Source organism: Episyrphus balteatus, chromosome 2 (assembly GCF_945859705.1).
Source record: "Episyrphus balteatus chromosome 2, idEpiBalt1.1, whole genome shotgun sequence".
Taxonomy (NCBI): Eukaryota; Metazoa; Arthropoda; class Insecta; order Diptera; family Syrphidae; genus Episyrphus; species Episyrphus balteatus.
The window spans coordinates 22,747,012-22,773,246 of NC_079135.1; the positions used below are offsets into that span (position 1 = coordinate 22,747,012).

The 26,235-nt window shown below is 31.0% G+C and overlaps 1 protein-coding gene across 1 annotated transcript in view; it reads left to right on the top strand.

The window, feature by feature from the left end:
• The window catches only part of LOC129909010 (zinc finger E-box-binding homeobox 1), a 72,775-nt gene that overhangs the window by 20,175 nt on the left and 26,365 nt on the right, over window positions 1-26,235 (top strand). The window contains exon 2 of the mRNA XM_055985920.1: window positions 23,174-23,265. The gene's annotated coding sequence lies outside the window, so the exon portion shown is untranslated. The remainder of the gene's footprint in view (window positions 1-23,173; window positions 23,266-26,235) is intronic.

A 26,235-nucleotide genomic window follows, 5' to 3' on the forward strand; every position in this document is an offset into this window, starting at 1 on the left:
TACAATATTTGAAAAAAAAAAAGTTCAATAAAACTTTTGACATGATGGGTGACCTGATAAATAAAATATTTTTTTTATTTATTTTTTTTTCTATAATGTATCTATTGGATTGATGATTGATGTTGATGTGACAAAAGTCAATAGAAATATTTTATTTATGGAAGATTTTAAACCATGAAGAGTAGTTTCATACTATAAGAAATTCCGTATGACTTTTATTTCAAATAGCAGAAAAAGTAAAAAGTAGCGGCCTTTATACTCAACCTTGTGGTACTCCATATAACTTGACAACGGGTCAGTATATGACTGATTTTTTTCTTAAAATGGCTTAAGGAGAACATAACATTATCAAGAAAAGAATTTTTTTTCCAGAATTTTCCTCAGAGTAACATAATACCTGGAAGAAATTACACTCCATCAAAATCGGAAATTGTTTAGGATGTCACAAGCTCACAAGTCTTGTAACATGGAAATCGATTTTAAATGGTTGACTTATAACAATGTAACATAGATTGAAATTAAAAAAAAAATCAAAAGTAGTGGTCCGAAGTGTCAACCTTGTGGCACTCCATCAAACTCAGAAGTTGTACAAGATTTCACCAGTTTAATATCATGAAAAGTGATTTTAAGTGGTTAGCTTATAACAATCTAGGTACCATAAATTAAAATAAAAAGTAATGGTCCCAAGTACCTATCAATCTTGTGGCACTCCATCAAACTTGGAAGTTTTTTTACGATTTCATCAGTTTAATATCATGGATTGGGATTTTAAGTGGTTAGCTAATAACGATCTAGGTACCATAAACTAAAATTAAAAAAAAAAAAATAAAAAGTAGTGGTCCCAAATATCAACCTTGTGGCACTCCATCTAACTCAGTAATTAGTGAAGTTATAATTGATTTTATAACCAAAATAAGCTACTGAAGAATCATAAATTCTAATTGTAGCCTTAACTAAGTAAAACAAAAACTGTAATCAAGACAAATGTCATATATGCATGCATGTAGTCTAGACATTGTCCTAGTTCGCTAAACTCAAAAATTTGATTTATTAGAAAAAGATTTCTACCCAAATTGTAAAGGTATTTGAAAACCCTTTCTCTCGATAATGATCTTCTAAATCAATCGAAATATTTTAGTTCTTTAAAAATTCCATCAAAAATATCCAAAAAAAAGAGATATCCACCTTCAACTTGGCCCTACAAAAGCGTGGGAAACAATTCACTTCGATTTCCGTGGTATCAATTCAACTTCTTCTTCTTCTTCTGTGCAAGTCAATATACGAATAAAAATATACAAAAAACTACAAGATACTCTATTGTTCACCTTGAGTGTGTTTTTACTTCTTGGAAGTTTTTTTACGATTTCATCAGTTTAATATCATGGATTGGGATTTTAAGTGGTTAGCTAATAACGATCTAGGTACCATAAACTAAAATAAAAAAAAAAAAAAATAAAAAGTAGTGGTCCCAAATATCAACCTTGTGGCACTCCATCTAACTCAGTAATTAGTGAAGTTATAATTGATTTTATAACCAAAATAAGCTACTGAAGAATCATAAATTCTAATTGTAGCCTTAACTAAGTAAAACAAAAACTGTAATCAAGACAAATGTCATATATGCATGCATGTAGTCTAGACATTGTCCTAGTTCGCTAACCTCAAAAATTTGATTTATTAGAAAAAGATTTCTACCCAAATTGTAAAGGTATTTGAAAACCCTTTCTCTCGATAATGATCTTCTAAATCAATCGAAATATTTTGTTTCTTTAAAAATTCCATCAAAAAAATCCAAAAAAAGATATCCACCTTCATCTTGGCCCTACAAAAGCGTGGGAAACAATTCATTTCGATTTCAAGTCAATATACGAATAAAAATATACAAAAAACTACAAGATACTCTATTGTTCACCTTGAGTGTGTTTTTGTTTTTCTTATTTTTTTTTTATATTCCTTCAAAAGTCCTTCACATTGTTGAAATCTTCCTTCTGATTTCGTCTTACTGTGAGTTCTTTATACAAACCAAACCAATCGCTCGCGCCATGTGCTTGAATGAATTGAATTGACTTCTTCGTCTTCTTTTTGTGTTTTTTTTTTATTTTTTAATTCCTTTCGAATGTGTATACATCTCACCCTCGTATATAGTGTATCATTTTGTAATAAGGTGCCTTTAAATCTATTTCAATCTCACCAAAGATACAACATCCCAAAAGCCGAATCCTCTGTACAGATGAGAACAGAGAACATCATCAGACCACAAAAAAAAAAAAAACAGAAAAAAAAGGGTTAAACTGGTCAAAATGTGGCGGGTGGTGGTTAGCGGATATTTCCTTCGCAACTTGTTGTTATTTGTTTGTATCCCTTTCGTCTTCTTTACCCCCTTTTGAATCATCTTGTATATGCATTTGATGCAAGAAGATGTGTTTCTCTTCTTCATCGCATTGAACACGGTCATCGATACCGTCTGTCCAATATATTCGCCACATCCAAGTCTCCCGATGCCACCACAACAATCTCCCAGCCAACACCACCGATTCACATCATCTTGTCGACTATTTTTTTTTAGCTTTGACGTCGTCCTCGTTCAACTTTTAAGTCCAGTCGATCCGGATCGACCTTCTATCTGCACACAATCATTTCACAACAACACAGGTGAATTCTTAAACGATGTGCGGGTGATGTTTTTTTTTTCCTCTGTCTCCCTTTTGGTTGAGAATACCTTCCAGGATACCACAAAAAATAAATACGAAACAGGAAAACCACAAAATGGACAAAAAAAAAAAAACCAAAAAGTAAAACAAAAAAGAACAGAAAATCCCTTCGAATGACTGAATAACCAAACGACTATTCTGCAATGGTAATGAGATTTTGATGGTGGTGCTATAAAAAGGACAGCAAAAAAAAAGTATATCTGCAGGAAGTATATCTTCTTAACTTTAAACAAAAAACAAAAAAAAAAAGGAAAAAAATCCCTTTGAAAGAAATCCTCCACTTTAACACCTCCACCATGCGCGGCTTAACACTCACTCAGCTTAAGTGGTGAACTGAAGTTCCAAAATTCGACACCCACGAGTTTTTTTTTTTGTTTTTTTGAGAGAACTCTTGAAAAAATCGACATCCTTTCCACTCATGTAGGACGAAATTACGACAAAACCAATTAATTTCACGTATGATTTTAATTTTACCGCCCAACTAAAAGAGTGAAAAAAAATATATATCAAAAGATTAAAAGGAAAAAGTCTATAAGAAACATCCAATGAATCGAAAAGGACTTATACAAAGAAGGTAAACTTGTAAAAAAGGGCCTTAAAACGGTCCATGGAGATGCAGAAGGCAAATGCTGTAAATTTATGTACACTTAGAGAAAATCTTGTGGCTAGTGAATTTCACTTTTGTATGATTATAATTTTCTAGTGAAAATCAATGTTTTCGCTTGATAAATTGATGGCGTGAAATTCATAAACTTAACTTCCACAGTCTCTATTTGGATGAAAAATCATTCGATCAATGAATTTATGAATTATTTCTTGTAGGGGTAGAATTTCCAATCTTTTCCCACGACATGATATTCAAAATTAAGTGCTAGCGAAATTGTGGAACGTATTCATTTTTTATATTTTTTTCATTTCACAAGCAACAGGATATGGATTTTTATGGAAAATCTTAGATTTATTAAAAATATCAGGAAAATTTTCACCTCGAGAAATTCAAAATGAATACGTTCCACAAAGGAAATACATATTCCAACTAAAGATTAGATAGTTTCGATTTATCTTACTATGTGTAAAATTTGCTACTAAACCTTTCGAGTTAAAAGTCACTTATTCTTTTAAAAATGACAGATTGAAATCCACTTTTTTACTCCACATTTTTTAGATTAAGCATTAGAAAAGTTTTTTTATGCAAAAATATGTTGAATGTAAATGAGAAATGCGTTCCACAAGTATTTAAGACATCTTTAATATGAATAAAAATCCATAGAAATTTTAGTTGAAAGCTTAAGGATACAAATTTTAATAAATAGCTGATTTTTACTTTCATTTTCTCACGGGAAAAATTTGAAATACATTTTTCACAGAAAATAGCTTTATATTCTAGTTTTTTTTTGTGGAAATTGGAAATTACAATTGCTTCCATATCACTTAAGGCTTGACTTTTAGAATTTGTGGAACATATTTATTTACATTCCACAAAAGATAAAAATTACGTTCCACAAAAAAAAAACTTGAAAATTTACCGAAAAAATTTTCTAGGTGTATGAACTTAGTTATGCAAATCCTTACAAAGCCCAGCGACTTCTTATTCCCATCATCCTCTTCTGTGTGTGGAATTTCAAAAAAAAAAAAAAAACAAGAAGAAAAAAATCAGAACAACAACAAAAAAAATAAAGTGAAACATGAAAAACAAGAAAATTTCACCCGCGACACAGCATGTTTGTTGCATGTGATGTTGCGGGAGGAGGATATTTTTTTGTTGCGTTCGCAAAAAATTATCCCTTTTCCTCCCGCATTCTGTGTTTCTCACAATATTGTATCTGTCTTTATGCGCTGAATGCACTGTGATCGGAATTTTTGTATATTTTTTACGTTGTACCTTTTGCAAGCGAACGAGATACATTTTATATGAGAGATGCTTTTTATTTTTGCCGCCCAGAAAAAAAAAATAAAAAAAAAAATTTAAACAGGAAACTGAAATCTGATTAAAGTCGCCTAAAGCCCAAAGAAGAGTAAAAAAAAAAAAAAAAACTAACTGACTGAACTGATACCAGAGCACCACCACGTCGCGAGGCGGCGGTGTATGGTCATAAAAATAATTTCCACCATCATTCACATCATCATCAACCGCGATGCAGGAGCACGACCAAGATTCAGCAGCTTTTTTTTTTTTTATATACATTCGCATAATGTGGTCTGGTCAGTGTGGAACGCATTCAATATCCCTGCGCTGTGTTGAACTGAAGTGATAACCGAACCGAAATCAGGTCAAATCATCCGTAACTGAAGTTCAACTGACATCCAACAGAAGAATGGAATTTGCTGAGCGGATTTATTCGTATGTTTTTTTTTTTTTTTTTTTTTTTGCTCTCTGATGAAGTACATTTGTAATTAAATTTGATTCGAATAAAAAAAAAAATAATACGAAAAAGAAATGACACATCCGTGAGGTACATCACAAAGATACAGATACAGAATTGCGTGCATTTTTGATGGATCACCAGCGATAAGAGTTTCGGAGTCATCATCATCATCGTCATCATCATACCACAGCAAGTTGAGTGCCATTGCATTTGTTGGTCAAGAAAAAAAGTGATAGATAGAGATGTTTTGTAGATATTGTATCTTTTACGAATATATCCTGACCCTCTGATGGTGGATATATTATTGATTCTATATAAGCTCTCTGTGAAGTAGGAGTAGCTTTGTGTAAAAGGCTCTCAGCATGTAACTTTTCTTCTTTTTTTTTTTAATGTGTGATGTCCATCTAGTTAAACTGGTCATACTTGTTGTAGTTATGAGATCCAAGTCCAGTTGTTCATCCTGCTGGTTCGTCTGCTTCAAGCCAGCACACACCAGATGATGATGATGATGTTGATTATATGGGGTGGGTGATGTTGGCTTGGTTTTTAGTCTTTGTTGCAACATAATGTGCATACACGTGCCTTTCGATAATTTTTCATTCGATTTGCTATTTTCGCGTTGCCACATGATATTTTGTATCTTTCTTTTTTTTTTCTTTCGAGGTCTCTTAGTATAATAATAATAATAAATTGATTTGAGGGAAAGGAAACCTAGTAACAACATTTTGTTAGTTTTGATTATAATCCATGTGCGCATCATGTTGCCAAGGTGTTGAGTGTGGGATGGGACTTTTTGTAATTATTCGTTATGTGATCTGAACACGATATTGACTCGTTTGTATCATGATGATGCTGCGCTGATGATTTGCTATAAGTTTGAAGAGGTTAACTTGATTTAGGAAGTGAAACTAACAGAAGATGGATAGCAAAAGTGTTTAAAGGGGGGGGGGGGGGGGGGTTTAGATGGAAAATGGAAATACAGAAATTGCCAAGAAGAAACAAATGTTTATGTTAAGGTACTTTGTGTGTCTATATATCATTTTTTCCATGAATACCTAAGCTTGAAATGTTTATAAAAATTATTAAAATAAAATAGGTCCTAGGACGCAGCCTAGTGGGACTCCATCTAAAACCCTCATTCGATGGCAAATGTTGTGTTTTGTCTACTCTGTTAGGTTTCTCACATCATCTTCTCTAAGAAACAACGTATTTTTTTATGAAATCTTCAAAAACTGTCAGAAACAGAATAGGCCTTAGAAATCAGCCTTGTGGAACTTCATCCAAATTACAGTTTTCATGACGAATGTTATCTTTTTTCTTCTTATAAGGATTTTCTCCCCTTCTAAGAGATGAAACGTAGAAATTAGTTTCTATTAAATCATCGCAAAAATAAGTTAAAATAGATCAGGTCTTAGGAAACAGCCTTGTGGAACCCCATCAAAAACCTTAATTAAATAATAACAAATGTTGGCTTTTTTCTACTCTGTTAGCTTTCCATTATTATATCATCTCTAAGCTATGATACGATTTCTTTTACAATCTTTAAGATTATTAATAAAAAGAACAGGTCCTAGCACACAGCCTAATGGAACTCCATCAAAAACCTTCATTTTATGACAAATTTTATCATTTTTCTACACTAATAACTTTCCCACACCTTCTTCACATTCAACTAAGCAACAAAATCTCTCTTAAATAACTGACAAACATAAAAAACTACACTCATGTGTCTATGGAATATCATAAACCAGTCAGTATACTAAAATCAATTATTTGCACACCCATATGTCAAGTACGTTTAAAATCAAAGAAAAGAAAAACCATTTCCCACCACCACACGACATGATGAGATGGCAAAAAAAAAAAAAAAAAACACTCTCAACCATGCCAGATACAGAGACTACAAATCAAAATATTTTAATCATTTCCGTTGATTAAGCATGACGCGCTAAAGAACATTGGCTGGATGCGCATAGTGTATCTACATATAACACCACCACCGCCGTCGCTTTTGTGTGATTCAAAACGACCAAAACTCTGACTATGGCTTAAATGCTCACCTCCATTCACATACCTCACACGTCTTTTTAAGCTGGTGTTTAATGCTGTGTTAACATGAAATAAAACAAAAAAAAAAAATAGAAAAAAAAAAATACTAAACAAATCTTCTACGGATGTACCGAGAGAGACTTTGCGGCCGCGGCGCAAGACTATTCCTCTGACCGGCCTTACCCTTTCTTTACTCTACCCGCGCGCAAATCACTCAGCAAATCAATTACATGCAGTTTTAAAATGACGTATAGGAATTCCACAGTATTTTTGCATGTGATAATAAATTTTCTTTCATTTAGACAGGTTTTGTAATAAAAAAATAAAATTTAAAAAAAAATTTTTTTTTTAAATAAAAAAAAAAAAAAATTACAGAAACTCCCCCTCTATAATAATCTACGACTTATCAACTTTTTTCAATCTTTTTTTTTTTTGTCTCTAATAATTCTTTTAATTTTACGACACGATCGTAACAATAAAAATCATGTTTTTGTGTTCCCTCACTTTCCTGGCGCCATATTTATTTCATCTCAATGACTTTCATTTCCCAAGGTAATCCATAATTTCCCTATACCTATCGCCACTGGCCACCGTCTACACGCCACCACCACCACACTCTGTGATGACATTGATGATATACATTTTTCCTCTAGACATATCCCAAAGTATCCAAAGGTAAAACTTGTTCAAACCTATCAATTGATTGATAGCTGCTTGGGTGGCAGATCTATCTCTCTCCAGCATAATCATCAACATTTTCAATACCTTTTAGATACACATTCATAAAAATAGATACAACAAAAAGATACATGTTGCTTGCAGGCGCAGAGTTCATTCAAATGAAAATCTTGATGTGTGTGACATGGAGCACAAAATGCAGTTAGAATACATGTGTAAATAGTAATTGTTGAGTGATTTATCAATAGTCTGGGATGATAAATGATTAGCTACAAATATTATTTTGAACTTTAGATACAAGATTTATTGTAAAGATACACGCAAAGTTTGTTTAGAAAAAAAAAATTTTTTTTGTTTTTTTTTTTTTTTTTTTGAAAGTCGATGAAGAAAAAGGTGCTAATCGGTTTCTAATTGCTATCCGATGGTAGATGGGTTAGAAAAGTTATGAAAATCATTCTGGGAATACCCTAGGTTTGTCCAAGAAAAAAAAAAAAAAAATCCGGAAGATCGTAAAATGTGCAAATTGAAAGGTACCATCAAGATACATTCCTCCCGCAACGCACGATTTTATTTAGCACCCTCGCAATTAAACAGTGAGGCGTGAAGTTTTGAAAAATATTTTCAACAAATTATCGTACGAAAATTTGCACTGATCACGACATGAAATACAAAAAAAAAAAAAAAAAAAAAAAAAAAAAACTCGCATAGATACAAATCTTGAACAGTTTGTATCTGGTATCTATATGAGCAAGCTTGAAGATCACGAGCACATGATGATCATCATCGCACAGGTGGAGAGTTGTTGCATGGTTGGTTGACTTAGGTAACAAATACAAAACCCCGATTTTTTTTTTGCTTCTATAACTATCCTATAGGGCTCCCCCAACAAAAAAAAAAATAGAATAAAAATGTAGAAGAGTAAAAGTGAATCGTTTTACTCGCGCGCTGCATATAGCCTCTCCCCAAAGATAGATATTGTATCTTTTTTAGCTAAGAGGACTGACTTGACTTGGAGTTTGTGCAAGAAGCGTGCCACACGTGTGTGTGGCAGCATGCAGAAGCAGTAACAATCTCTTGGTAATTAGTCTTATAGGTTCTTTGGTTTTTCTTGTTTGAAAGAGAAGAGTTCATGGGAAATGTGATGGCCCTGGATGGATCATGATGCTAAAGATATAGATAGATAGGGTAAAGAGGGATATTGTGGGAGTAGGAGGTTTTTTTTTCAACAACAGCGCCACATGCAATCTTTTATTTATATTTTACATAGATGAAATGTATCTTTTTTTTATTTTGTATCTATTTCTTTTCTCGCTCGTGTGTGTTGTGTTGTAGTTTGTTTGGACGTTCCACATGGGAAACTCTTTATTTAGTCATCATTATATGCAACCGTGGTAAAGGCAAATATAAATATTTAATGGTTTTTGCCTCTTTTTTTTCCATATAAATATATATCTACATAAAACACTAGCATTTATATATTTGTTGCAAAAAAAAAAAAAAAAAAAAAAACAACGACGACAACAAACGACGAAGTCCAAGTTGGTTTGTTGCTTATAGAAGATGATGATGATGATGTATCTATAGAGGGAAGATATATAAAAATGGGGGAGAAGTGCGTTTTGCAAAGCAAATGAATAATTACAGCGCAGGTGCAGAGTTTTTGCTTCAACTTCTTTGGTTAAACTTTGGTTAAAAAAAAAAAAAAAAAAAAACTGAATCATGTGATTTTGTACCTCTACTAACTTCTGTAGTATAGAATGTTGTATCATCATAATTATCATTATTTTCAAACCGATAGTTATAACTTTGTTTGAGCAGAGTCTAGTCGCCAGCAAATATCAGCTTAGATGAACACTAATTGGTGTTGCAAAGGATAAGGTTCAACACATAAATTATATAATTTTTTTTTTAATAATCATTCCATAACTACGGCCTTGCATTTTTATGAATTATGAATAGTTGCCTGGTTAAAATTATGATAAATGTGAATTTTAAAAATTTTTTGGTACGCGTTCCTTTCATCAACATACACGAAAATTTTGTGTGTAAATATCAACAACTTTACAAATGATGAGTTAATGTGCTAAAAAGAAGTATCATTATTTTAAGTTAATCGGTGGATCAATAAACTTATATGTCAAAAAAGAAGTTAATTTGATATACTGATGGTTTTGTAAAAAAGTTTCGAAAGAAAAAATTGCGTATGAATGGATTTTAGCCAGCTTAGACTTAATGACGATGATATTTTTTTATGAATGATTGTTGTTCTTGTGACTTTTCAGTTAAATTACTTTTGCGTTAGATACTAGATTATGGGATCATTATGATAATATTAAGCAATAAAGTTTATTATTAGTTTACGTAATGAAATTTTCAAAAAAGTCAATATAAATAGAATAGGCCTTTGTTGGCAGCCTTCTGGAACTCCATTTTAAAGCCTTTTAATCGATGGAAAATGTTGCCTTTCTCCATCTTTGTTAACTTTTCGACAGCTTCTTTTATATATGATGTATTAATTGTGAGATCTTAAAAAAATAATATTAATAGAATAGACCCTAAACCACAGCCTTGCGTAGCTCCATCTGAAAATAATTTTTGTGGATTTTATTTTGCGTTTGTATTTTCCTCGGTGGTTAAATATTTAAAACTGTTTTCTCTTACAACTTATTATTTTTGTTTTCATGATATCTTTAAGAAAATACTAGGAATAATATAGGCCCTAGAAAACAACTTTGTGGAACTCCACACACATTTAAGTTTTTATGACAAATAATGTTGCCTTTCTTATATGCGCTTAAGTAATTCTATAAAGTCTTCAAAAAACTTAATTTAAAAAGAACAGGTCCTAGATTACTGCCTTATGGAACTGCATTAAAAACTCTTTTTTGATAATAAGTACTGTATCACTTCTATTCTGTTAACTTTTTAACAACTTCTTTTAAAACTTATTGTTTATTCGTTTCGAATTCTTCGAAAAAGTAATATAAAAAAAACAGTCACTAAATCGTACTCTAGTGGAACTCCAGCTTAAATTAATTTTTGGTGACACCTTCTTCTTTAAATTACAACTTCTTCTTTATGAAACGTTCTGAAAAAAAAAAAAAATACAAATAAGGCCCTAGGAATGAGCCTTGAGGAACTCCATTCAAACTGAAGTAACAAATGTTTCCTTTCTTCAACTCGGTTAACTATCATACACCTTCTTGTTGGAAATGTGACGTTTTTTTGTAAAAAAAAAAAAAGGTTTTATTTAATCAGTCGAAAAACATTTTTTATCTTCCACAAGTCCGGGGTCCTTAAACGAAAAAGCACCTGCCAGCTTCGCCCAAAATAAGTTCAAAATCCATCTCCATCTCCAAAGAACTCAATACTTTATTCCTGATAAAAGTTACTCCCACTCTCTAACCTGAAAATGTCAATCAACTTTTATGCGTAATAAATTTTATCATTTACATGACCACAATCCGCCGCTTGTCGCGCCACAACGATTGTCTGAATCTGCACCACGAGTACTTTATAATCAATGTTCGTTTTATTTTATTTTATTTGTCTGTATCGTTCGTCTCTGTTGAACAATTGACGTCATTTGATTTAAAACAATCAGCACTTCTTCTTGAAAAAAAAAAAAAAATATCTGATTGATTCATCATCAATTTATTTTATATTGTTTACATGGTAAACTTTGATTTGTTTTACACTCCTACTGTTTGATTGGTTTTATGTTAGTGTTATCTCTTCGAAGTTTTGAAGAGAGTATTAACTAATCTGTCAAATGGGAAATAAGTGTTGCCAATTTGTATTTTTAACTTCATGAAATTATCATTTTTGACACCTGTTTTTTCTAAAGCCCTAAATTTTTTAGTGAAACTTTAAGTCTTAAGTCTGTCAGTACAAATTGGTATCAGTAATTTATTTCTTCCGAAGAAATAAAACAAAGAACTCATAATTCACAAAGCTCGTAGAAATGTCAAAACCAAGCATCTTGACCAATCGTTTACTCTAAAAAAACCCACATTCCAATATCCAGATGTTCAGATCATGTTTCTTCTGATACTTTAGTACCCTCTGTACTTACTCGTAAAATCCTCTTTTATACTTCAACATGTCCGAAAACCCAAGGCAAACATCCTTCAAAAACCCTCTTTGAAGAAGTACCATTTTCCACAAAGAGATGTATGAAAGAAAAGTGTTTGATGAAGGTGTAGTTATTACCCCGTAAAAAAGGTTAAAAACTTCTGCACTTTATAATCCACTTTTAAGCACTTCTTTTCATGTCCCGGTGCAGAAGAAATCCCAAAGAAGTCCCTCGAAGAAAAAACAAGAAAAGGGAGAGAGAACTTTTTTTCTGTTCTATACACACACCTTTAGATGGAAGAAATGGGAAAACTTTGTCCTCGTCGACAAAACCGCACTCAAGATGATTGTGAAGACGAAGAAAAAGAAGACGAGAATACTTGAAAGTGGGGGAGACCGAACACGATGTAGACGCGCGCCGCATTACCTGTTGGAATATCAAGAAGGAGTCAGAGAACCACCACAAAAAGAAGACATCGTTTTGAATGGGAAGAAAACTTGTCCGTTCCGTTTGGTTCCCTCTTTTCAGTCTCCCAGACTCTTTTTCTTCCATACCGTTCATCTTAAACTGCGTACAGACATGTTCGTAGGATTTTTTTTTTTTTTCCTGGAGATTCATCGATGGTCTTTGGGCTAAGCGATGTTCCACAAGATGATGATGATGATGATGATGATGATGATGATGATGATGATGAGGTTGCTGCTTCTGCTGTTGCTGCTGATGTTGATGCTGCAACAGGTGTTTGGGTAATTATTTTTCCTTTTCGCCAAAGGAGTGTGTTTTCTGTTCTTCTATGTTCTATTCAATTCTCTGCTGGTGGATGTTGTTTCTTTCGAATGGTTATGGAGTGTCATGGAGTGGTTTTAATGTTCACATATTGGGTTTTTCGGAAGGATTCACTTTTCTGGCAAATCTTTCCAATCCTCACTGCATTGCTATAGACGTATACCATTAGTATATTTTCTCTTATTCAGTTTCGGGTGTTCAATGTGTGTTTTTTTTTCCTTTCATTCTATTCCCAATTTCATCCAATGATGTGCTAAATCTTGTTCCTAACGGAGAGTTCTTGATTTTTCAATAAACTTTTTTTTGCGGGAGTGTTGCATCAATTCGTTTTGGTCTTGCTATCTGTCTGTCTTGTCTGTCTCTTTAGTTTCTGTCTATGTTTGTCTGTTAGGAGTTTTAGTTGGGTGGTGGTTAGGTACTTTCTTTATTAGCAATATTCTATTAGGGGGAAATCAATTTGCTGTTTTTTTTTTCATCCTGTAGACGAATGTGTGAAGAATCTATTTTCAACTGAATTTTGCACATATGAAGTGGAAACAAATGTGACAGCTCTTAGAATAATTTTTGGGATAGTTAATCAATTAGGAGAAAGGAAACATTTTCAACAAAAACTACATTTTTGATGGAGTTCCACAAGGCTGATTGTTAAGGCCTTTATTGAAGATTTTATAAAAAAACGTTTTACATAGAAGAATAAGGTGTGAAAAGGCTATCAGAGTGAAAGAAAAACAATATAAGTCACTACTATTGAATTTGCGGTGAAGTGCTGCTAGGCTGCCTTCTAGGACCTCTTCTATTTAGATTAATTTTTTGAAGATTTATAGAATAAACAAACTCACATATTAAGCGGAAGATGTTTAACTAGATATCCAAGTAAAAAGAAGTTAACATTTGTTATCAAATCTAAAATATTGGATGGAGTTCCATAAGGCTGATTTCTAGGGCCTATATTGTTTATAGTATTATTTGACATTTTATTACATTTGGTAGAGAACAAAGTGTATAATATTTAAAAGAATAGAAAAAAACAACAGGTACTGGTCACAAGAAATAAATTTACAATGAAACTCCACAAGGCTACAATCAAGGACCTCTTCTATTTAAAGTCTATCATCTATCAAAAAATGATTCAATCGTCTTACTTTTCATATCGGGTAATCTATAATTTTTTCAACAAAACAAACTGTAAATTAAAACAACAATATCTTCTATAGCTTCCGGGCATAAAATAAATAAAAGTAGAAACCCATTTAACTAAACCTCATCATAGCTATGGTCCTTTCCAAATCAAATCAAATTCAAATATTTGCCATAACTTCGTCATGTTGATTTGTACAAACATTTTTAATGTGGGAAAAAGATATTTGTGTATTGTCCACTCAAAAATACAATATCTTACCACAAGAATAAAAAAAAAAACAAAAATCCCAACAACAACATTTTCTTTGTTGGTTACCCCCGAGCTAGCACCTTCAAAATAAAAAACTCTGATATCGATTACGCTCCCACGGTTTTTCCTCACACACATTCACAATCCACCCTGTAAACAAAAAAACGAGGACGGACACAGAAAATGACTTGAGTTTTTGAATGTGTCCCTTTTAACAAAAAAAAAAAAAAAAAAAAACGACAAAATCCAAACAATCTGCAACCACAACACTGTTTTGTGTGGCATGCAAATCTATGGGTCAGCTGTGCTCTGTTGATGGTTTGTGGTTGCCACTGCTGCCATACCGCCCGCCACCACCTTCGCCGCCACCAACAACATAACTCTCTCATACAAATCAAACAGTGGTCAAAGCTATAAACAAAAAAAAAAACAAAAAACACAAGAACTTTTTTTGAAAGACACAAAAAACAAAAAACCGTAAAAATTACGGTGGTAACAAGTTACAAGTGTCCACCGCAAATTTTATTTATTTTGTTCTCTCGCGAGATCTCGGGTCGGCGTGATTTTTTTTCGGATTTTTGTTTCGTTTTTTTTTTGTGTTCATCGACAGACCACATCCGTCCTCAATTGCCGGTGGTGGTGGTTGGCTTGGCTAAGCTGCAAGCATTTGTTGATAGCATTTTATTTAATCCATTGACTATGGGCAATACAGCAGAACAAAAATCGGTAAAAAAAAAAAAAAAAAAAAAAAAAAAAAAACTGCTACAACGGCCTTGTTCAGTCGTGTGCGGTTATACGCCCTACTGTGCCGGCACAAGAGCCCAAAGAAAGCACACACCGACTGAACTGCAGTTGCAACAGCAACAAGATACAAAAAGTAGTTCACAATCCTTTTATTTTTTTTTTTGTCTTTGATTTGAGAAGGGGTGAGCACTGTACCGTCGAAAAGAGTCGGTGTTGGGTCAATACAATAAATTTTCAAGACTCTCGAACTCGAACAAACACCTTTCGCATGAAAAACAAAGTAGTTTAAGGTCAGTTCACGAGCAAGGTAGATATAAAAAAAAAAAAAAATGAGAAGAGGTAGTAAAGCCCCCCTCCCCATAAAATGCATTCTAAAAAAAACTCTATCGAAAAGGCGAATCCGAATCACTTCCAAGTTAGAAGCGCTAGACCATGTAATGAATGTAATTACTAGGGTTACCATGTTCACGTTCATACAACCACCGTTTGTTTATATACATATAATATGCGGGAGGGGCAGTAAATAAATAAAAAACAAAAAAAAAAAAAAAACTATCTAAGACCGTATCATAATTTGCTTGTTAAAGGCATTCTGGCGTGTAGATGAATGTAGAGAATGAAACAAAAAAACTGCAACATCTGATCGCAAAGGCGTGTGAGCAGATTTATAAGAGTAGTAAGCCCAGCAGGGGGCAGCAGCAGCAACAGCAGCAGGCCAGGTACTACTTATAGAAAACAATGCTTGTTAAACTTGGTAGCTCACAAATCCAGAACAATTAGAAGTTATGTTTTGTTATTTTTTTTTGTTTGTATATAAAGTCTTTTTGGGGTGTTAGAGATTAAAAGGGTTTAAATTTCTAAGCTTTATGCGGAAAAAAAATTGTGTTTGTTGTTGTTGATATGATAAGTATGTAAAACTACTATGTTGTGAAGTGTGCTGAAGTGTGCGGCCTTTATTGTTGTTTGTGTGCATTCACTGGAATGGAATTGAGAGGGTTTGTTAAAAGATGGTTTAAGACTTGATGGTGGAATGAGTTTTGATGTTTGATCCAATCAGTGAACAGCAAAGATTAGTCTTGTAAAACTAAAAATGGATGTAAACAGTTTAGAAGATGAAACTTTTAGCTAGTTTTTAGAGGAATGTAAGAATTTTTGTAGTCCAGAGTTCTTGAGGCTTGATATCTTGAAAAATGCTTGAGAATCTACACTTTACATATTTTAAGTTCAGATCTAATTGTGAACGTCAACGACAGCATACATAAAAAAAAGGCAGCTATGTTTATAGGTTGAGACTTTTTTCCTAGCCGCACTCTAAGAATGTGTTTTTTACACGAATTCAATTAAATAAATTCAAGATTGTTTTATTTTAAAAATTCTCTCTGTTGCCAATAAACTTTAACTTTTGTTTGTTTCGAATAAACTTTAATTTTTTTTTTAGAAAACATCACTTCACGAATGTAAAAATTGAATTTTAACTACACTACTATAAATATGAAAAATACATAAATAAATACATAATACCTAAATCCTAAAACTAAAAATTCGTGAAGATTTTGAAATGTTAAAATTGCTTCACTTCACGAATGTTGAAATATTTTACCATCCCTATTTTAATTCATAATGACTTTATTTCTACGAATTTGTACTATTGCATTTGTACCCGCATAGTGCGCCGAGAGAAAAATCTTAAAACTAAATTTAAGATGGGTTTTTTTAACAAAACCGCACTTCGCGAATGTGAAATTTTGTTTCACCTTGAAATTTAAGTATCGGACAGTGTATTTTGATCAATCAAAATTTAAATAATTTTGTTCATTAGCTCAAAACTATTTTTAACTTAGTAGATACATAGTTAAGTGTAAAGATCACTAAACTTCGCGAATGTAGAACTGTTCGGCCACATTTATTTCAGTCTGTTATGATTTCGTTCATTTCACTTTAATTTATCAGATTAATATCACTGACACATATTATAAATGTAATCAGACATTTTTTCTCTAACTGCACTTCAAGAATGTTAAATGGTACTATTGTTTTGTTCTTGAATTCATAGAAATACAATTTTTGACTCTTTTGGCTAATTCTGAAACTTATTTGTAAAAGAATAGATAAACTCAAATATATAAGAGTATATTTTTTTATCTAACCGCACTTCACGAATGTAAAAACTATTAATTGCAACCTAAATTGTAAATGACACTTCAACAAGTTCGCTTGATAAAGTTTTACCTCCAGATATCAATCATCTTTATCTCTGTTATATTTTGTATGAAACCTAAGATCATAAACTTCTCCCTTAAAATTTTTTTTTTTTTTATTTTTGTTTACAACATAACGCCTTCACGCACAGCTGACTTCACTCATAACCCATCATCATCATTCTGACTTCCACATGCGCAAAAGTTGAAAAAAAAAAAAAAAATATTTTTATTCCATATAAACAATTCCATGCTGGTTGTGGCTGTATTATAAATAGCGTCTCCTCATTAATCATTGCTTGCAATTTGTAGAGTCGTCGACGCATGCTCTCCAACGACTGATTTTTATCATTCTTTTTTTTCAGTATTTTTTAAATGATTTTTTTTTCTTTTGCATGAAATTCAATATCTTTAGGGGCAATTTAAATTACAGCAAAAAAAAAAAAAATATTTATGTTGCATGTAGCATAACATAACTCATTTCTCATTTACTTTGTATGCAATTTAAAATTGCGTGCAATTCATATATCCTCAACTGTGAACGACACAATGATTGATTAGATCTCTCTACTCGTTGGTTCTTACTCGTTAATTCCGCAGTGACCTATAATTTTCATATCAACCAAAACCACCCTCGAGATCAAGATAGTTACGAATTCCAAAATGTTTTTTTTTTTTTTTTTTTTTTTTTTTTGATTGACAACTGTCACAATCCATCAGGTGTCTTGAGAACAATTCTATCTGTGTGGGAACTTAAAACCCCAAACAACAACAATCAAAAGTCCAAATAAGATTTTGTTAGAATTTGATTTCTGTCTCTACTCTGTCATCATAAATCAATAGATACAAAAAAAGTCGTGCCCAGATGTTGAAAGTTCCAAAGCTGTGTGGCCTGCACGCTCCTAACCGTGATTAAACAATTTTCTAATTAAAATAATTTAATTGAAATAAAATAAAAAAAAAAAATTTTTTTTTTTTTTTTTGAAAAAAGATACAAAATTTAAATAAAAAACAATACAACTGTCAATCTTTATTTTATATGATTGCAATGCGCGATCGTGATATTGCCTTTTTGGGGCTACTGGTTCTCCTCCATTATCTTCGATGTACTTTAAGATTGTGTGTGTTAAATGGGGGAATCAATGATTTTTCTATCATGCTATTTTTATGATCACATATCTACCGATCGATTGATAGATACATTTGTATCTCAAAGTTTAAAACTATTCGCGTCAAATAGAATAAATCATTGGAATTCTCAAAAAAAAAAAAAAAAAAAAATAGATAGGAGAGTATGGCAACAACATTCCGACACTTTTTTTTCGACAAAAACGCACCAAAAGCCAAATCACAAACATGCAACCTGTTGCTCGTTTTTTTTTTTTTTTTTTATAGATTTTTCTTAGTTTGCACTCTTAAAAGATACTTTAAGATACTTAAAGTATCTGCGTGTATATTTTCTGCTGCTGCTGCTGTCTTTGAAAAGATAATAGGCATCGAAATTCGAAAATTCCTCTGATTAATTTTAGTATAGCCAAGTCAGGTAGGTATATAGTACAAACATATTTTTATATATCGCATTTTCAGTTTCACTAGGTCTTTCTGTCTGTCTGTTTGTCTGTCTGTGGCCATTTGGGAGCCCCCATAATTACAACGTCGAACATGATTTAGGCTGCTGTCATGCCTCCACACTCTCCTGTTCGACCAGCACACACCTGTTGCAGTCAGCCAACAGAGCCACCTATACCGAACAACTGTGCACCATTGAAACGAACGAAATAGTAGCACTGCAACACAGCATTGTGTACAGATAAATTGTGAATTCCGACGGGCCGAAAATAATGCCATTTCCTTTCGAATTTGTATTTGTATTTTTTTTTTTTTTTTTTTTTTGAGAGACTTTGTACGTTTGAGTAGAATGCCCATTCCCCTTTCTCAAAAAGAATTGACGCCAAAGTCAGATTATGTGAGGCTGTGGCAGAGTTGTAAAATGCTTCTGGCATCATGTTGCAGATACTAGTAACTGAAAAAAAACATAATAATATTATGCACGCAATCCAAACGAAACAATCGTTTTTTTTTTTTTTTTTTTTGATTTAAGTTGATTTGGAGTTTGAGTGTAAGTGAAGTAAGTTTCAGACGCACAGCAAAAGTAAATCAAACCGCCATCGCCCAACAGGTTAAGCATATACAGAAGCAAGTTTGCACCAATCCACGCCATCGCCATCAACAACAACAGCTCTAAAGCAGCAAAGCACCGGTGTGGCTGCTGCTGCTGCTGTTACTGCTAACCATACGATGGTGATTATTCTAGATGATAGCATTGTCCGAGGCTAAGTATGTATCTTTGTATCTGTGTTTTTTTTTTTTAAAGGTATAACTTGAATTGATATAGCGGGTGAACGCCGACGAACGACGTAAAGCTGTAGACCACGACGTAAACGACCTTAAGAAAAATGCTGTTTTTGGTTTGGTTTTTTTTTTCTCATGATCCAAAAAAAAAAAAAATTTTTTTTTTTTTTGAAAACCTAAACCTGACAACTTACACTGGTTTATTAGTCGGGATAAGATTTAGAATTTTTAATAATGGTGATTAGTTGATGGAGAACTTGTAAACATCTTCATCTCAAAAAAAAAAAAAAAAAAAAATAGAAAAAAAAAACACTTTATAAGCTCTTTAGAAGCCAATTGATCATATATATCGATGTGTGTCGTGTCTATTTTTTGGTAATAGCTTAATAGGTTATTTGATAAAATATACCCGCACCTTTTATAAATTTTAGATAAATATTTTGAATACCTGCGGGTTTAAATATTTCCAACAAAAAAAAAATTATAATTGAGAACTTTTAAAGTCAACAAAGAGTTTTCATATTATTTATCTTTGATTTACAAATCACGGAGAAAGATTAGAAGGAGAGATTTATTAACCTCAAACTTAAAGAGTTAAAAGGCTAAATATTTATGCTAATTAGCAAAATGGAAGAAGAAGAAAAATTTATATAGATGACAAGTTACAATGTTTATGGGTTAAGTGTTTATATTTTTTGGAATGTGTTGAGATTGATTGAAACTTTTTGTGTGTTTAGTTTTTTGGAGATAAGAAGAGTGTTTTGATGAATAACTAACAATTGTTAAAATGAGATTAAGTCTTTGAAATTTTGTAAGCTTTTGTTGAACTCTATCAGTAGCTGAATGGATTTCTAAGAAATTTGATTAAATAGCCTGTCAAGTCACTTGGAATTGGTAAGAAGTTATAACTTCACTAATTTAAGGTTATTGTCTACTTAATTTTAGGCTTTTTAGGAGATTTTTCGATATGCGTTCCGGGTTAACTTGAAAAGTAGTCAAAATGATTTGAAAAATTGAGTGCGGCTTGATTGGTTATTGTATCATGAGTGTTTTGAGATATGTTATACTTTGGAAACTTAAACAAAGGCCTTTAAAGGAAGCTTTTTTTGTTTTATGTACTTAAGACTATTCTATTTTGATTCTCATTTTTATTTGATAAAAAAAATGTTTAATTATTAAAAATATCCTCAAATTAACTACTCAAACTAGTTTTTTTTTTTTTTAATTATTTTCGATATACCTAGTGATGGGCAAAATATCGATAACTATTTTTTGAAATCGTAGAATAAAAATGTTAATAAGTTTATTAATATTAATTAAAGCCAGAGAGGATATCTATACATCGCAATAAAAAAATAATAAACACTAAAATCGATTATCGATAACCCGTTATTTTACCAAAAACTAATTTTCGACACACTTTCGTTGGATATCAACCCAGAAATATCAAAAATTTAATCTAACAACCCAGTATTTAAAACCAATATCTCAACACAATGAAAAAAAAAAAAACGATCTTAATAACAAGAATACCAAATTAACACAAAGTTATACACAACACATGTTGATTGTTGAAATATAAAATAATTTTACTATAAGCTATAAAAAACACTTGAATATCTTATCTCTAAATATAATTGCTAAATTTTTCAACGCCTCACTGTCACCTCTATCATCTTCTATTGATCTTATCATATTTTATAGATCTTCTTTTTGTATTAGGTCTTCTATGAATATTTTAATTTTTTTTTGTTGATTAAACATTTCATTTATCAAAATCCATTTAGATTTAAAAGATATTGAAAATTCAATTTATTTTAGAGCTCTTTTTTATCATTCAAAATAAAAAGATACACCTCTTTTTTTTGTATCTTTTGTGTAGATCGCTTATTAAAAAATGTTACGGTAATATCTAACACCATAGGTGACAAAATATTTTTGTATATTTTTTGGAATATTAAAAAAAAAAAAAATTATTCAAGTAAATCACTTATCACGTCATGTATTTTTTTCTTAATTAAAAACTCCTCCCACATTTTGGAAAAAACACATTTTTAATATTTTTAGAAAGTTTTGTTACAAGAAAATTTAATTTTTAGTACAAAAAATCAGAAATACCATAACAACTATCTTCAAGTTCATTAAATAAAACCCCAACTGTGAATTTAATTTCATTAAATTGACATTTTTTTTTGTATTTATAGTTTAATCTAACGAGATAAAAATTTCACATTTTTTTCTCTTCTTTTTTGACACAAAAATCTTCTTAAATGTTTAAAGTTAAATATGCAAATATTTTTATTTAGAGAAAATTAATGATCAATAAATAGCTTTTGTAGTAAAAATTAACGGAACATATTCCATATACAAAAAATTATATAATTAGATATTGAAATTAAATTAACGAAGTGACAAAAAATCAAGAAGTGAAATTTAGTTCACTAATTAAGAAAAAATGTCAATTGAATATAAATGAATATAATTTTGTCCTCTCAATAATTGTCACCTCAAAACGGCAGGTGGCGCGAGCGTTTTCCTATAATAATCACTACTACCTTCCTCAAGATACTCTCTCGGTGGGGTCATTTTAATTTGTTTATTTCGATTGAAATCGATTTACAACTTTCGATGACAGCAACTACAGGGAGTGAATGAATGAGACGACAAAAAGGTGCAGCAAAGAAGATCAAAAAACTAACACCCGACCGATATCTCGAAGACCGAAAGAAGGTATAGGTTATATAGGAGTGTGCCTGACACTTTTTTTTTTTTTTTTTTTTTTTTTTTCTTCAGAACACACACACAGACTCTGCCTGCAGCAAAACGATATGCCATCTGATATGTACTGTGTCATTGAGAAGAGAGAACACTTGCTGCGCGTGCGCAGCACAGTATTTTTATATAGCTTTAGCTTTAAAGCCGTATGACCAAACGACCGAACGAACGTGATGTGCAAAAAAAAAAAAAAATTGAAAAAAAAAAAAATAAAACAAAAGATACAAAGTGGTAATGTATTTTTTCTAACGAAAGATACTTAGAACGCGCGCTCATAAGCTTTGTATGTGCTCTGTTTTATCACATCGTTCGTCGTCATCATCATCATCGTTTGTGACCATAAGTTCATATTCTCTATCTATGATCAGTACTTGAAAAAAAAAAAAAAAATTTCAACAATGTCAGAAAGTTCATTGTAACTGCTCTGTGCTCAGCACAGCGGTAAGATATAGATATAGAAGCTTATAAATATCAATTATTTACTATCCCAATCGGTGTCAATAAATCTTTTTTTTTTTTTTTTCTTTGGGGCTGGTCTCTAATCTCGAAGTACCATTCAGTTAACCTGTCTTCAGAGAGAATAATTTATTACTTTTAAACAACAACACAGAGATGAATACATCATCAATGAGGGGGGTTTTACAAATAAAAAAAAAAAAAAAATACTAAATTCCAAACAAAAAAGATTTTAATAACAAATTATTAGATGGTTTTTTTTTTTTTTTTTTTTGAAATTATTGAGATAGGTCAATTTTTTTTTCAAGAAGACTAAATTATAGACCGAAAGTTTGTTGTGATAGAGATCTTTTTTTTTTTAATCCATTTGTTTACATTCCTATCTCAGGTGAAAAAAAGGGAAAAACAAATTTTTTATGATCCAACTTTTTACGAGGGATTATCTGTTATAACTTATTTTTGTTGAGAAATGTTGTGATATTTTTTACGATTTTAGGAGCAAGTTATTTGTAAAATCATAATTTTTAAGATTAGTTTTCTTTTTTGATTTTTTACTAACAAAAGATTTTTTTTTTTTTCTTTTTTTTTTGTAGATATCCAAGAAGCTTCTATCCATCTTCGATATCAAATGCAATCTAATATTGATGTGTGAAATTATTAAAGGAATTAAATCACTCAATTTATGGTGAGTATTTTACATAAATTTTGATAAAAAAAGTTATAACTAAGGATTGATTTGTTTATTTTTTTTTTGAAAATTAAATTAGATTAAAAGAAAATTTCTATCAAAATATCATAAAGTTAAAGATATATCCAATCAAGCAACTAGGGGATTCAAATTCTTTTAGATTTTTTTAAGAGAAATTTTTTTTGGTGGTCTTTATAATAATTGATTGATATTTATGGCATGTCTTTTGCTTTTGAATGGATTTTTATCTAAAAATCCATAAAGCTTAAAGAATTTAGAAAACTTTAATAATTTTCTTAAAAAAAGAAACAGATTTGTTTTTACATCGTTTTCTTAGTCGAATCTTATACAAACAAGTTTGAATATTCTTTAAAATATCAATTGGAAGTTGTATTTTTGCAATATCACAAAATTTAATGTATGATAGGTGTTATATCACATGTTTTTGTAATCAATTCTTAACTCTTTTGGCTTGAATTTTGAAATGAAAGTAAATTTTTCAAAGTTAAGATGTCACCTTAGATCCAGAATTTGGAAAATGCTTATGGATTTCATTAAAAATATATGCAATATCACAAGATTTAATGTATGTGTTATATCACACGCTTTTGTGATAAATTCTAATATTTCCTAGTTTTTTTAACATGAAAATAAATTCTACATATTTAAGAGGTAACTTTAGTTCCAGAATTAGAAAAATGTTTATTGATTTCATTAAAAATATATATATGCAATATCACAGGATTTTACATATGACTTTTGATATAAAATACATTATTTAGTGATATATTTTTTTTTGTCCTGAATTTTTAGTAAAACTCTTACCATTCTTCAAAGTATATTTTTGATTTCCAGTACGCACTGTATTCTATCATACATTTTTGTGATACGTTTTCAAATTTTTGGTACAAGGTATTTTTCGTATCTAGGTACTTGATTTTAGTTTGTTGCAATATCACAAGATTGTTATATCACACGTTTTTGTGATTTTCTTATAAATTTTGGTATGAATTTTGAAACTATGTAAGTCTTGTCTTCTTAGTTGATACGCAATTCTGAATACATTAAGGCAATCTTCCGCATCGTAAAATTTTGTGATATTCAATGAAAAAAAAAAAATCATACGTTTTTGTGATATTTTCGTTGTTTTCGATAAATTCCAAGACATAAACAAGCTGATTAAAAAGATATTAAAATATTTTGGGATTTGTTTTTTATCACAAGATTCTAACGCCGGCTTGGATGTATCACAAGCTTTCAGTTTACTTGTGGAAAAGTATTTCTTTAGTTCTATAGAGTAGCAATACAAATCTTGCCTCCAATTAACTTTGTTTTTAATCATAAAATGTTGTGATAGACTTTGACTGATATCAAAGATATAAGTTTGTCCAAACCATATGAATTTGCTTACGCACTTGATGTACGTACTTAAAATATCACGAGATTTTTCCTTTATCACATGTTTTATCATGTTTTTGTGATACCTTTTTAGTTTTTGGTAGAATTCATGATAAAATGCATTAACAAGGCGAATAATTGGAATTTTAAATTTAGTTTATGTGACTTTAAACCATTTGTAATCCAAATTAATCCGGCTCGAAGGACCAAAATTATAAATAGAAAAAATAAACTTATCAAGTTACCGCTTTATGTCAGCTTCTGTGAGTGTGTCAAATTAATTCTATACCCACCTAAATCACATGTAAATTTTAAGTATCTGAAAAACAAAATTAAAATTCATGAATTTACCATATCCAGTCAGAACATGAAAATGTACAACACTTAAGGATATATTTTATTTTTTTTTTCTGTTAAAAAAACAAAACCTTTTCTACAAAAGTCAACAAACCAATGACAACCTAGTCAAAATTTATTACTCACTTACAATCCAAATACATTTTTATTTTTTTTTTTCTACTGATTTTGGCACAAAAACTGTCTACACAGTCATTAAATCACTCAAAGTCAATTTTCAATTTTAAAACGAAAAATTTATAGATATTCAATTTATTTATACAAAACGTTTCTGTTAAATCATCAACATTATTCCATCCATCACTATGCGCGTTTGACTGCACTGGCATTTCTAAGCATTCAACTCTCATAGCAATTTGTATCTAATACATGCATCTAAATTGCATCCTTCGCGCGCAATTCTTTTCAAATCCAAATCTTTTTTTCTCTTCCATAAAAACTAAAAAAAAAAAAAAAAAAAAAAAAAAAAAAAAACTCACCCAAATTTGGTGCCAACATACAATTTTTGCCCAGAATCCACCTGGTCCCCATAGAGTCATCCTTTATAAACGTTAACTTCATAAATCTTTTTTCAAACTTCATCCTCTCAGCTTCTAGAAGTATCTGACAACTACTATACAGAGATACTCTCTTCAATATTATGGAAGAAAAACCATTACTTTGTTGGGTCAGCAAAAAAAAAAAAAAAAAAAAAAAAACTTTACTTTTATGCCCAAAGACGATTCTAATCAGTCAGTTTGTCATTTGTTTCAATTCACCATATAAATAAAATACAAATACCATTTTCAAAACCTATAACAAAAAAAAAAAAAAAAAAAAAAAAACTGACAAAACTTTATGGTTAAGGTGAATAAAAATATATATTTTTATCACACACAAAAACATCACGCACGTTGATCTATGGGCTTCTCTCTTTCTTTCTCTGTGCGTACCTTCTGTCAATTGCCATTTGACAGTACACGTTATACCTTTAGATAAAATATCTTACGCACCATATTATCATCATCATCATAATATATCGGATATAAAAAGGCTTCAAGTTTTCTACACGCACAGTAGCGAAACAAACAAACCTATATTTGAGATGAACGAATGACCGATTCTTTACGTGATAATCCAAAATTGTAGCAAAACCAATTTGTGCACTTTTACAATAATCAACGTTTTGGTTCTCCTTAAGACTTCAAAATGTAAAAAAAAATTTTTTTTTTT